The 12673-nt window shown below is 34.0% G+C and overlaps 1 long non-coding RNA gene across 6 annotated transcripts; it reads right to left on the bottom strand.

Annotated features, from left to right (window-relative positions):
- Positions 1-6720: 6720 nt before the first annotated feature.
- Positions 6721-11766, bottom strand: LOC136229357 (uncharacterized). 6 transcript variants are annotated; one of them, XR_010689074.1, is made up of 6 exons: positions 11444-11766; positions 8518-11354; positions 8115-8416; positions 7748-8013; positions 7449-7650; positions 6721-7303 (listed from the first exon to the last, which is right to left on the bottom strand). It is a non-coding gene; the product is annotated as an uncharacterized lncRNA (long non-coding RNA). The 6 variants fall into 6 exon arrangements; XR_010689075.1 differs by having other exon boundaries at positions 6722-7303; positions 7449-7587; XR_010689076.1 differs by having other exon boundaries at positions 6722-7303; positions 7449-7581.
- Between the last annotated feature and the right edge of the window lie 907 nt (positions 11767-12673).

Genomic DNA, 12673 nt, shown 5'->3' with positions numbered 1-12673 from the left:
TTGAAGCGACGAAGTAGCTATGCTAATGGAAACATCCCCACAGTTTAGGCATAAACTGAATTTACTTTCCAATGATGAATGCTGGTCCATAATTGAAAAAATAGTGCTACGAGATAACAAAGCATCAATTTCTTCAGACTTGGAAGCCGTTGGGAAAGAAATTGCAAGCAAGTGCAAATGATTGCCACTAGCTGCAAGAGTTATAGGAGGGACACTACATCGGAAAAAAGGGAAAGAGGAATGGTTAGCAATAAAAAATACCAATGTCTTAAATGTTTCAGAAAGTGAGGTTAGTGTCAACCCTATTTTGAGACTAAGTTTTGATAGATTGCCTTTCCATTTGAAGCCTTGTTTTGCTTATTGCTCAATATTTCCTAAAAGTGCTTTTATTTGGAAGATAGAGTTAATTGGTCAGTGGAGGGGTCATGGTCTTCTTGACTCATCTATGGAAAATGCAGGAAAGAAGTACTTCAATGACTTGCTTCGTAGTTCATTTTTTCTGGATGCAAAATATGATGAATATGGGCATATAAAAGGTGCCCGGATGCATGATCTTATGCATGAACTTGCATTATATATTTCCAAGTCTGATACACTGACTATGGAGAATTGCAGATCTGGAAATGATACATCTCATATTCAACATCTGAATATCATACCTTATGGGGGCTCTGGAGGGACAGTACCAATATTTCTCAGGGATAGAACTAAAGAATTGCACACTTTATTTGCAGCAAGTGCTGATGTCTTTTATGACTCAAGCAAGTTCAGGAGTTTGCGGATTCTTAGATTAAGGGATAGAAATGTCAAAGTATTGCCAGCTTCCATTGGGAAGCTGAAACATTTGAGATTTCTTGATATCACGCATAGTGAAATCACCGCATTACCTGAATCCATCACCAAGCTTTACGATCTGCAAGTATTAAGGATGTTTGAGTGCAAATTACTTGAAAAGCTTCCCAAAAGATTGAAAAACTTGGTGAGCTTGAAACGTCTTATTTTTTCTTACGAGAAGCAAATGCCAAGTGAAGTAGGTTGCCTAACTAATCTTCAAAGGCTTTCTCTTTTTGCTGTGGGCCTTGATCGAGGAGGTAGCATTCAAGAATTAGAATGTTTAAACGAGTTAACCTTTGAATTGACGATCACTAATCTAGAGCTGGTGAGAGATGAAGAGGAAGCTAAGAAAGCAAATCTGCAAAGTAAAAGGAAATTAGATAAACTAGAACTTGTGTGGAGTGGTGGAAGGGGCTTTTCTGATGAAGACGAGTTCGAAGATCCCCATATTTCCAGTGAAAAGGTGTTTAACCACACACAACTCTCATTTTCAAAGTGAAAAAGGCAAACATGAGGTCCAAAAGTAGCAACCAAACAACTCCTAAGTTTATTTACAAAACTTGTTTCGAGTCTCTGATAGAGAGGTGGCCTCTCAAATCAGTTTGTTCACAATAGTAGCAAATTTACAACCCTAAATTTATATTAGACTAATTGTATTTGGCCGCAAAAGTTAATTAACTAATGGAAAATGTTAAAATAGGGACAAATTTGCAACCCTAAATCCAATGCGCAGATCACAAGATATAGAAATCAGGAGAGGAAGATTCGTTTGTTATGAGCTCTAAGAGATTCGGATTGCTTGCGAGAATTACAACTTAATATTGAAACATAGATTTAATAAAATATATACCTGGTTTTGAAAATCAACAGATTGAGCACTGGCTTTGTAAACATCTTCCGCCAACTGTTTGAAAGAATGCTTCAAAGAGAAACGCTTATCCACCCAAATTCCATTTACCAAACATATCATCGGCCCCTCGCCCCTCGCAGCTTCGATTTGGAGAGAACGGATTCCATAACGAAAAACCGAAAGGTCCCCAGCCACTGCTTGGATTTTGATGGATCGAGTTATCGCTGGAAGCAAATTCCATAAGAATGGAAGATTGAGCATTGAGATGAGAAATATCATCGGATTGAAGAAAGTGTAGCAACTGCTCCAAAGTCTGACCTGTTGAACCAGAAGCAAGCATATTCAAAACAATATGAATCGATAATGGAGATAATACCAGATTGTTCTTGCAGCCATTGTTGATTTCCTTGAGAATCGAATTCACAGCAATACTCATCCCAAATTCCATCTTATTGCTATTCCTTTCAGATTTTTGTGGTCTCCATATTAACGAACGAAGATGAATCATTGAATAAAAATAAAATTGAGAGAAACAATGAATCAATAGCAACTTAGCAAGTCAAAAGAGTAAATCCGAATGTGTATATCCAAAGTAGTGAAGCAATCCTAAAACCCTAGAATATATACTGTTAACCGACGTAGCCTATGCAGTAACGGAGCTGAGTACGGGTCTCTATCGGTTGGATGTAAACCGTATACCGAACCGAACCAATTGAATTCGATTTTTTGTTACTTTAGTTTCGGCATTGGTTTTATTTTTAGATGCATTTTGGTATTCGGTTCGGTTTGATAATAAATGTAAAAAAACTGCACTTAATTACACATTATATATAAACACATATATTTCATTTTACAAGTTTAATTTTTTTTTTTTTTTTTTTTTGAGATAATAAATCAATATAAATATATTTTGAAAGTATTTCAATTTTTGTTGAGGTAAATTTAATGAGAAAATCTAGTGAGTTTTATTTGTTAATTTGATTTTTTTAGCTAAATTCGGTTTTTAGGTTCATTTAAGTTTTACATGTTATTAGGTTCGGTGTCGGTGTCAATTATTTTAGTAATTTTGGTATCAGTTTTTTCGGTTCAGTTCGGTTTTGAACCGATGCACACCCCTAAAACTGAGAGTTAAATTCGTTTGAAAATTTAAATATTAATAGGTAAACGTTAAATTTACTTTCTAGAGATAAAAAAATTTAATGAAGTTTAAATTTGGAGGTTAGAACTTCAATTAACCGTCATTTACCCTTCAATGTGATATTTAACCTTCCATTATTTCTATCTACTTCTTTTAATTTCCTCCCAAACGATTTGATTTGTGTTATTCAAATACTTAAAAAATAGGGTAAATTACACTCATGGTCATTAATGTTTGGAGTTAATTTTAAAAAATCAACTAAACTTTATTTTGTTTCAATAAAATCATCTCATTTTTCTTTTTATTTTAATAAAGTCATTCAGAACAATTGAGAGACAAAAAAGTCACTCAATAGCATGTGACAACCAATTTACTTCTACATGTAACACTATAGTCATGGATTAGGCTATGACTACTTTGTTTTTAACAAAGTAAGCCTTACTTTGTTTTTTCCATCATTGAATAGTGATGAACTTTGACAAAGTAATCTCATCTAATGGTAGAAAAAACAAAGTAAGACTTACTTTGTTAAAAACAAAGTAAGCATAGAATGCACTATCATATGAAAAATAAAACGTTTTTAAGCGTCATGTACTAATTTCAAATAGTTGAATTAATTAAATAAATAAATAAAATTGTTGAAGCCTTTGTTTTGAGGGTGAGCTTGATGTGGGCTATTGATAATGAAATGGATAGGGTTGTGTTCGAAACTGATGCCAAACTGATCGTTGATGTAGTAAACTCCAACATCTTAGGCATCTCTGTATTCGGGGATTTGATTGAGGATTGTAAAGTTCTTATGCTAGATAAAGCATTTCAGATGAACTTTGTCCCTCAACTAGCGAATAGAGCAGCTCACTTAATAGCTAGATGTGCTCTATACTAGTAATTTTAATTTTTATGATTGGCCATATTGGTTTGAACTTGTAATTCATGAATCATGAGGATGCTATTGTGCCTTTAATTTAAGATCTTCTTTTGCTTAGAAAAAAAAAAAGCTTAAGTTATAATTCAAACTAGACAAAACATTTGTTTAATACATTCCAAATATATTACTCCATCAATTCCTTTATATAAGTCATTTTAGGGTTTTTCACAAAAATTAAGAAATATATTGGTAATTAGAAAAGATTCTCTCGCATGTCACTATTGGAGAATAAGCATTGAAATATTAAAAAACACATATGTCAATACAGACAAACTTTAATATTTGGACCAAAAAAACTAAACTAAAAGTTCTTGGTATTCTAGAATTGCTTATATTTAGGGAAAAAAACTAATTTCCTAGAATGACCTATATAAGAGAATGAATGGAGTAGTACATGTTACATATAAATATACACGAAATTATATCTAAAGCAATCTAGTTAAAAATGTTTTTATTCATGTTACACCACACACTAAGGCTGAGCATAGAGGTGGTAAAAGTACACACAATCTGATTACACGACACATAATTTTAGTGTTTGGATTTAGTTTAGTAGGTGATGTGTCATTTTTGGGACACGAAACTGACACGTAAAGTTTTGGGTTAGGTTAGGGTTGACATGCTAACCTGAAAATGAAACGAAATGACATTAAAATTTAAAATTATTATTATATTCTCTCGTATTTTCATATGTCATTTTATTAATAAAGATAATAAAATTATAATTATTACTTACAAATATGATTCAAACCTCCTAAATTATTATTATAAACACATTACGTGACCATTTATCATGATATTAGCGGACTTTTCGATGGTTAGTGTTAACATACTAACGTAAAAATGACATAGAGTATTTAAAAAAAGTAGCATATCTTCTTATATTCTAAAAATTTATTATTAATATATATGCATAACAAAATTACAGGTGATCCAAAAACACGACACGAAATCGACACTGATCCAAACATGTTAACACGATTATGATATGAAAGTTTTTGGTTGGATTTGGGTTTACTCTTTTCAACACGAACACAACACGATACGAACACGACTCGAACACGAAATTGTTAGGTCTAGCTGAGCATGGATCTTAGAAATTCTTAAGCCGGACCAAATACTCGAATAAAAAAATCCAAAATTGAATTGAACCATTGAATTTTTCTTTAGGACCGTACCGAATTGTACTGTAGATTTTCAAATTCCTAATATTACTGAGTGAATACGTTGTAGATTCTAGAATCATACCGAATATCCGGAAAAAATCAAAATCGGATTGAACTATTGACTTTTACTTTAGAATCAAAACGAATTGTACCATTGACTTTATTAACTAAAGATTTTCATCTCTCTGAATTATACCCAACCCTACTTACCCCTAATATATGCAACTCACTAACTCAATACATCATAAGCAAACCTAAAATACATAAGTTTAATATTCCAAAGAGATTAATTTGAATAACCCTATATTATGTGAAATCAGTGTCCATAATCAACTCAAAACAATGAATGTTAACTATGTTATAAATATACCGTAGAATAGAAAAACAAAATAAATTAATAAATAAATAAAAGAATAATGAATTTTTTTTTTTTGCAAGAGTTTGTTTTAGCTTTCCGGGACAGCATTTAGCGTTTCACTTCAAATCGTAAGAAAAATAGTGTTTGGTTAGGTTTATACTACAACTTCTAACTTTTTTTTATAGAAACATTAGCTTTTTGAGACTTTTCATGAAAAACTTTTTTTTATTTTTTCATGGATAATTATTTGTATTTATTTGATATTGACAAAATTATAATTTTACGAAATACTAATAATCAAAGGGTAAACAGTTAATAACAACCGTTATTAATTAACAACCGAATTAAATAGAGACCTAATAAAAGGCCTTGTTTGGCAAATAGCTGTTAGCTATTAGCTGATGACGTTAGCTGTTAACTGATTACTTTTTTGGTTAGTTGATTTGACTAGCAGATTGTGTAAACGTATTTAGTAAAACTTAGTTGATTGTTAATAGTTGTTTGTGCAAAATGACAAATAAGGACATGGTAAAGTCTTTGTTTGAGGTTAGATGGTAATAAATAGGAGTAAAAATATCCATCAAAAGAAATTGAGCAATAAGCTAATTGACAAAAGCTCATAAATGAGTTTTTTCCAAATTAGCTGTTTGGACCCAATAACCTCTTTCAAACATCTCTCCATCAAACACAACTATTGGAGATTAGACTAGTCAAAACATCTAAAGTGGCTCAAACCTCTAAAACGACCCAAACCTCTAATTTTGCTCAAAAAAAACTCTTTACCAAACAAGGTCAAAGTGTCGGTTTACAAATGGAAGATATATTAATTAGACCTGGGCATGGACCAGTGAACCCGCCCGGCCCGTCCAGGCCCATTTAACCGGACTTGGATACATAAAAATGCTGTCAGGTCCGACCTGGCCCAAGTCCGAATAAGCCCGCCAAAAACTGCGCGGACTTGGACTTTACTAATTTTACATCGGGCCCGGCCCTATATATATATATATATATATATATATATATATATATATATATAAATTATAATATATTTTTATAAACATAAATATAAATACTTAAAGTTTAATTGCTTTTCAGATTTAATTAGTAATTTTATGATTTTAATTTTTTTTATATATAAATGAGCCTGGATGGGCGAGCTTGGGATTCAGATCTTAGGCCCGAGCCCAGCCCGAGCCCGACTAAATTTTTTGCAGGCTGGGTTGGGCTGGGCTTGGGCTCGTCAAGCTTTATTAAAAGCCCGACAAGCCCGGCCCAGCCCGGCCCATACCCAGGTCTAATATTAATTAGTAAATCGAAACATGGAAAACGAAAGAGCTGGGTCGAACCATTCCGCAATGGAAGATGTCCATGCATGAAACTAAAAAAAGAAACATTGTAAACCAAAGAAAGAGAAAAATGGAGAGAAGAAAGAGATTGAGATACTATAAACAGGGGTAAATTACACTCATGGCCTCCCAACTTTAGTCTTTTTTTTATGGCTCCTGAATTTCAAACCCGAAAATTAAAACATATAATATTTTCAGTTTATTAACATAATAGCCCTTTTACTGTTGATTTTGATCACAAGTCCAACAGTGTAGCTAATCCTCCGTTATAGAGTTGGTGGAAATTATATTCTAAACAACAATTTAATTCTTTAACTTTTTGGATTCGGAGTTATTCAAGTGTTGTTTGCTTAGGAGTAAAAACTCTGAAAAAACGTGATTTGAAAAATTGAAAACAGTGGTTTCATGGAAAATGTGTTTATAAAAAACTTAAATTTTTAGAATTGTCCATTCTAAGGTTCTCATTGGTCATTTCGACTTGTTCAACAGTAAAAAAAAATCATTATGTTAGTAAAGTATAAGTTCATGAGCTTATATTCGGTTTTGAAATTAAGGAATCACAAAGAAAGTAAAGATAAATTTGAGGGACCATGGATGTAATTTACCCACATAAGCAATAGTAGCTAAACTTTGGTAGCAGAAATCCATTGCATGCACCTGGTCCATAATCCCTTCTCCGGCAGCTAAAAGAAAGTAAGGACAAATGTGGAAGAATAGTTAAGACTCGAACCTGTGACCTCTCGATCACAAGACAACAACGTTTACCGTTGTGCCAAGGCTCGCCCTCACTTAAATACAACACTACAATAAATAAAAAAAACCACTAACCTTCATCTAGAGTTGTAGGTCAACTCTCCTAAATTGCACAAGACTTCAACATTTAATGGCATTATATTTTGATGATAACTTCAAATTCTCAGCATTATATTAAAAGGGATGAAGTATAACATTCTATATGTGGCTTTCTCTAGCAAAATAAGACAGAAAAACAACAATCAATAAAAGTGAAACCATATGGATTTGACAGATCCTGTACAGAAAAAGTAATCAAAGCAACCAGATCATATTTCATTCAGAACATATATATAAACTAAGAAGTATAACAATATTCAAACAAGTGAACCTACGTATCATAATTTCAACAGATTTGCAGTCTGCTTCAGTGTTAAGTGGTCTCGGGCGGTTCCTCTGTACTGCTCGGATCACTCCATTGATTGTCCCGGGGATTCCGTGCCTCTCGGAATCCCCTTACTAGAGCTGTGGGGATTCAGCAAATTTGCATGCAAGGGTGGCTAGTCTGAGTGTTTTAAGAAAAGTAACTATAGTAGTCCACTCTTTTTTAGCCATCGCAGAGGATTAGTGATGTTTTAAGTTCCTAATTCTTTCAGAATAACTACAAAATCAACAAAAGTAAGTAACTAAGGGAAAAAATAAAGGAACTATATGAGCAGAATTAAGAAAATTAGATTGAGGTTGAAATTTTTTTAAGATTACCTTCATCGACAACAACTTTCGGAATATGGGAAATCTTGGACCATTCAGAGCCACTCTCCTTTGCGCAGCTTTCCTTGAGGCATGGACAGTTTACAATTTTCAGCTCCTTTAATTGGGAAAGGCCTTGAAGAGCTGTAGCTGAAGGTAGATACTTGAGATTGGCAAAGTTCCCAATGACAAGCAACTCAAGAGATGAGAATTTCCCAAACCACTCTGGCAAAGCTTCCAAGCCATCAAAATCCCATATTTGTAATACCTTGATGCGAGTGAGGTTTTGAAGTTGATCACATTTGGGTGAGTCGCTGTAAAATATAGTTTATCAATTGGGTGAGTCACTGTAAAATGTCCCCTGTGAAATTGGTCACATTTGTACAATTAACTATAGTTAAAGAAGCAAGTGAACCTATTTCCGGCAAGTCTTCAGGAACAGATGTCAGCTGGTGGCATTTCCAGATAAACAACATTCTTAGTGACAAATATAGTTTTAGCCGTCTTGGAATAGAGATTAATTTATCACAGTATTGGATCCTTAAAACCTGAAGGGAGGTGAGATCTTGTACACTTTGAAAAGATGCCAAATTACCACAACTTCCTATGTGTAACAGGCGGAGAGAACTCCAAGGGTGGACATTGTCCAATACCAGCTCGTCAAATGCATCACACTGTTCCATTGTAAAATCCACAAGTGCAGAAAGGTGACTTATCGGGATGTTTCTCAACTTAGAACACTTGGAAATGTGCAACTCTTCCAGACATGGAAAAGCATTAAATGTTATCGGTGCCTTCCATTCAACTAAACTCCCCATGGAACCAATAACTAATCTTTTTAGAGCAGTAAACAGTACCCATTCGTTGCTTGTGCTTGCTTTATTGCTACCATAAAACTCATCACCCATGTATTCCACATTGTCCAATCCTACTATCTCAAGCTTTCTAAGAAGAGGAAGATTCCCTACCTTTGGAATTTCTCCACACCTTCTACAGCCTTCCAATTTTAGCCACACCAAATTGTTAAGATGTAGTTACTTTCATTGTCAACAGCCATGAGGGAAATTGTTTTCCCAGATAATTCTTAATCACTAATCCTTTCAACTCCTCACACGGCTGGAGACATTCCAACACGTTCTCATCATTATAGCTGGTTTTCAGTGATCTTACAGATTAATCATGTGACTGGAATGCGGTTTCATCATTGTAGTCTCTGTCACCACTCCACACAAGTTCTAATTTATCTAATTTCCTTTTACTTTGCAGATTTGCTTTCTTAGCTTCCTCTTCATCTCTCACCAGCTCTAGATTTATTTGCATTGATAATCAGTAATCTAGAGCTGGTGAGAGATGAAGAGGAAGCTAAGAAAGCAAATCTGCAAAGTAAAAGGAAATTAGATAAATTAGAACTTGTGTGGAGTGGTGACAGAGACTACAATGATGAAACCGCATTCCAGTCACATGATGAATCCGTAAGATCACTGAAAACCAACTATAATGATGAGAACGTGTTGGAAGGTCTCCAGCCATGTGAGGAGTTGAAAGGATTAGTGATTAAGAATTATTTGGGAAAACAATTTCCCTCATGGCTGTTGACAATGAAAGTAACTACATCTGCTGGTGATTGTTGCTCACTTAACAATTTGGTGTGGCTAAAATTGGAAGGCTGTAGAAGGTGTGGAGAAATTCCAAAGGTAGGGAATCTTCCTCTTCTTAAAAAGCTTGAGATAGTAGGATTGGACAATGTGGAATATATGGGTGATGAGTTTTATGGTAGCAATGAAGCAAGCACAAGAAACGAATGGGTACTGCTGCTCTAAAAAGAATAGTTATTGGTTCCATGGAGAGTTTAGTTGAATGGAAGGCACCGATAACATTTAATGATTTTCCATGTCTGGAAGAGTTGCACATTTCCAAGAGTCCGCTGTTGGACTTGTCACCAAAGTCAACAGTAAAAAAGGCTATTATGTTAATAGATTGCATTACTATCTATGCCATAAGTTATCTATATTCTATACTATTTTCTGAGCCTTCCTCAACGATCTACACATGTAAACTAAAGTTGTATTTACATTTCATAACAAGTGAAACCCTGGTGTACAATAGAGTAGATATGAACTTATGTCTTCAAACCAATCAAAGGTTACCTGCCAAAAGGTAGACAAAAATGAAGACGCAGTAGCTTTGACACGAGAAATTACTAATCCCAGAGGTGTACCTTTAAAAAAGAGTGATTTTCAAATTCAATGGCATACTAATATGTTTTTAAAATTCTGAAAAGAGAAATATATAGAAGCCTTGCTTCTCCCTTCAATGGAGCAGTTTTTCAAAAGAAAGTAAATGTGCAACACACCTGCATCCTGTTAAGGCATTATTGTTTCTAATAATAGCCAAAAACATTTGTTTCCACAAGGTCTTACAAGATGAAAGGGAGTGTCTTCCCACTGTTGCGGAAACGACTAGCAAATTGAAAGCTAAAGCATAAAAATAAATAGAGAAGACACCAGAATTTAACGAGGTTCGGCTAATATTGCCTACGTCCTCGGACACTACTAAATATTATTGCAAATGAGCAATTACAATAGAGAAAGAAAGGAGGAGAAAACAACTAAGCCTTAGAAATTAGAGGAGGCTAATTGTGGGGTGCCTTAAGCCTAAAACCCAAGCCCAAATATATAGCCTTCCAAACTCCCCCCAAAAGTCTAGCTTTCCAATATGGTACTTTGAACAACTAATATACACTTTTCCTCTTCTTCCCTTTAGGCTAAGAATATGACATTCTTAAAAGAGAGCCATTTTTCTACACCCACGTCATGCAAACCAGAAGCATTCTCAAATCCTGAAACACTCTCTCTCTCGTTAATGAATTTGGTAATTATAAATTCCTCAGCTGTGGTTCAATAAAAGGGAGTTCCAGAAAATCTTCAGACACCTTCATTCATTAATAACTAAGCATAAATCATGACAGAAAAGAAATGTCGCAAGGATAAAATTCCAGCTAAAGAAAACAGAAGCAATAATCAATCTGTAAAAGAGAATTCAAATTCTAAAACTATAACAATTGATTTATACAACAAATCAGCTCTCTCAACACTAATAAAAGAATACACTACATCAAATTAAAGTGTAAGAATTACCTCACTCATGAGAAACATAACCATTAAAACTCAATTCTATTGTACATAATTCTTTTTAGACTCATTCTCCTCTTCTCCAATCGCTTCATCTTCATCGGAATCCAAAATGCAGAACCTGCAAGGGAAATAGAGGAGATTAGAGCCAAATTAAAGACAACAGAGATTTCAAATTGAAAATTGATTAACTGAGTTAAAACCAAACACCTCAATGGTTTGAAGAAAACTGAGCTTCAATTAGATCCAGACGAACTCAGATGATGAAAACGGATTGAAATCGCTTGAATATCAGAGAGAGATAACTCGGGCGATCTTCTTCCACCTCATACGCAGATGGCCTTTATTACTTGTTACCAGGAAAGAGAATGATAGAGAACTTGGGGAGGGACTAGGAAGAAGCCGATTTAGGGTTCACGAGAGAGAGAGAGCGCGCCAAGGAGAAGAGAACGGTGAAGGTTTGGGAGAAGAGGGAAGAAGAGAAGTCGACAATTGGCTAGGGGTTAGGGATTAGTTTTAAGTGGGTTGGGTTTGATAACACCCCATTTACAGAAAATTACACAAGAGCTCAGTTTTGGATTTTATTTTACAACTAGTTTTCGGTAGTCCTTCCGTTTTTTACCATTTATGAATTCGGAAATGACTAAATTACCCTTTACTATTTATCAGTCAAAAGCAATTCACGCCTCTATGTCTTTCTCTCACAACTCGCATTTACAATAAAATGGAGAAAGGATTGAATCCCTAACCCATAATCGAATCACTCATGCTCACTCTTCCTGTTTGAATTGAAAGTAGAAATCGACTCAAATCTCTCTCGCTTACTCTTCCTGTTAGAATTGAAGGTGGAAATCTTCTTACTCTCAATGGTGAGTTTAATTTCTTCCATATTCTCAACTCATGTGTACTGCCAACTGCTTCAGTGATGATGAAAGATGTTTCTGACAATCCAAATTGACTAACAGAATCTTCATAAGAATATAACGGCAGGGACTAAACAGTTCACCGAGAAAAATGTTAGGGACTAAACAGTTCATCGAGAAAAAGGTTAGGGACCTTACCGTGTGTTTTTGAAAATACAGTGACTAAACAGTGTGTTTTGTCAAAATATAGGGACTAATAAATTAATTACCCTTAATTTAATTGGATAAAATCAGATTCTATTAAAATATTTTTAATTTTGTTAAATTAACAGTTATCTAATTTTTAATAGCAGTTATCTAATTTTTAATGGGTCCTGATATTTACAGCCCTAAGGGTTGTAAATAAAACCTCACAAATTACTATATTTAGTGTTAATTTAGTTTTTCAAAGATAATCTTATAATAAAATTTATTAATACTTAAAAATTAAATTATTAAATACTCATAGAAACTAGTAAACTAATTATATTTCCAATACAAATACATGCTTTAGAATTAAGATTTTATTTTATTTTAT

Source organism: Euphorbia lathyris, chromosome 5, assembly GCF_963576675.1.
Source record: "Euphorbia lathyris chromosome 5, ddEupLath1.1, whole genome shotgun sequence".
In the NCBI taxonomy this organism is placed as follows: domain Eukaryota; kingdom Viridiplantae; phylum Streptophyta; class Magnoliopsida; order Malpighiales; family Euphorbiaceae; genus Euphorbia; species Euphorbia lathyris.
The sequence above is the reverse complement of the archived record's forward strand: the minus strand, read 5'-3'. Positions and strand labels throughout refer to the sequence as shown.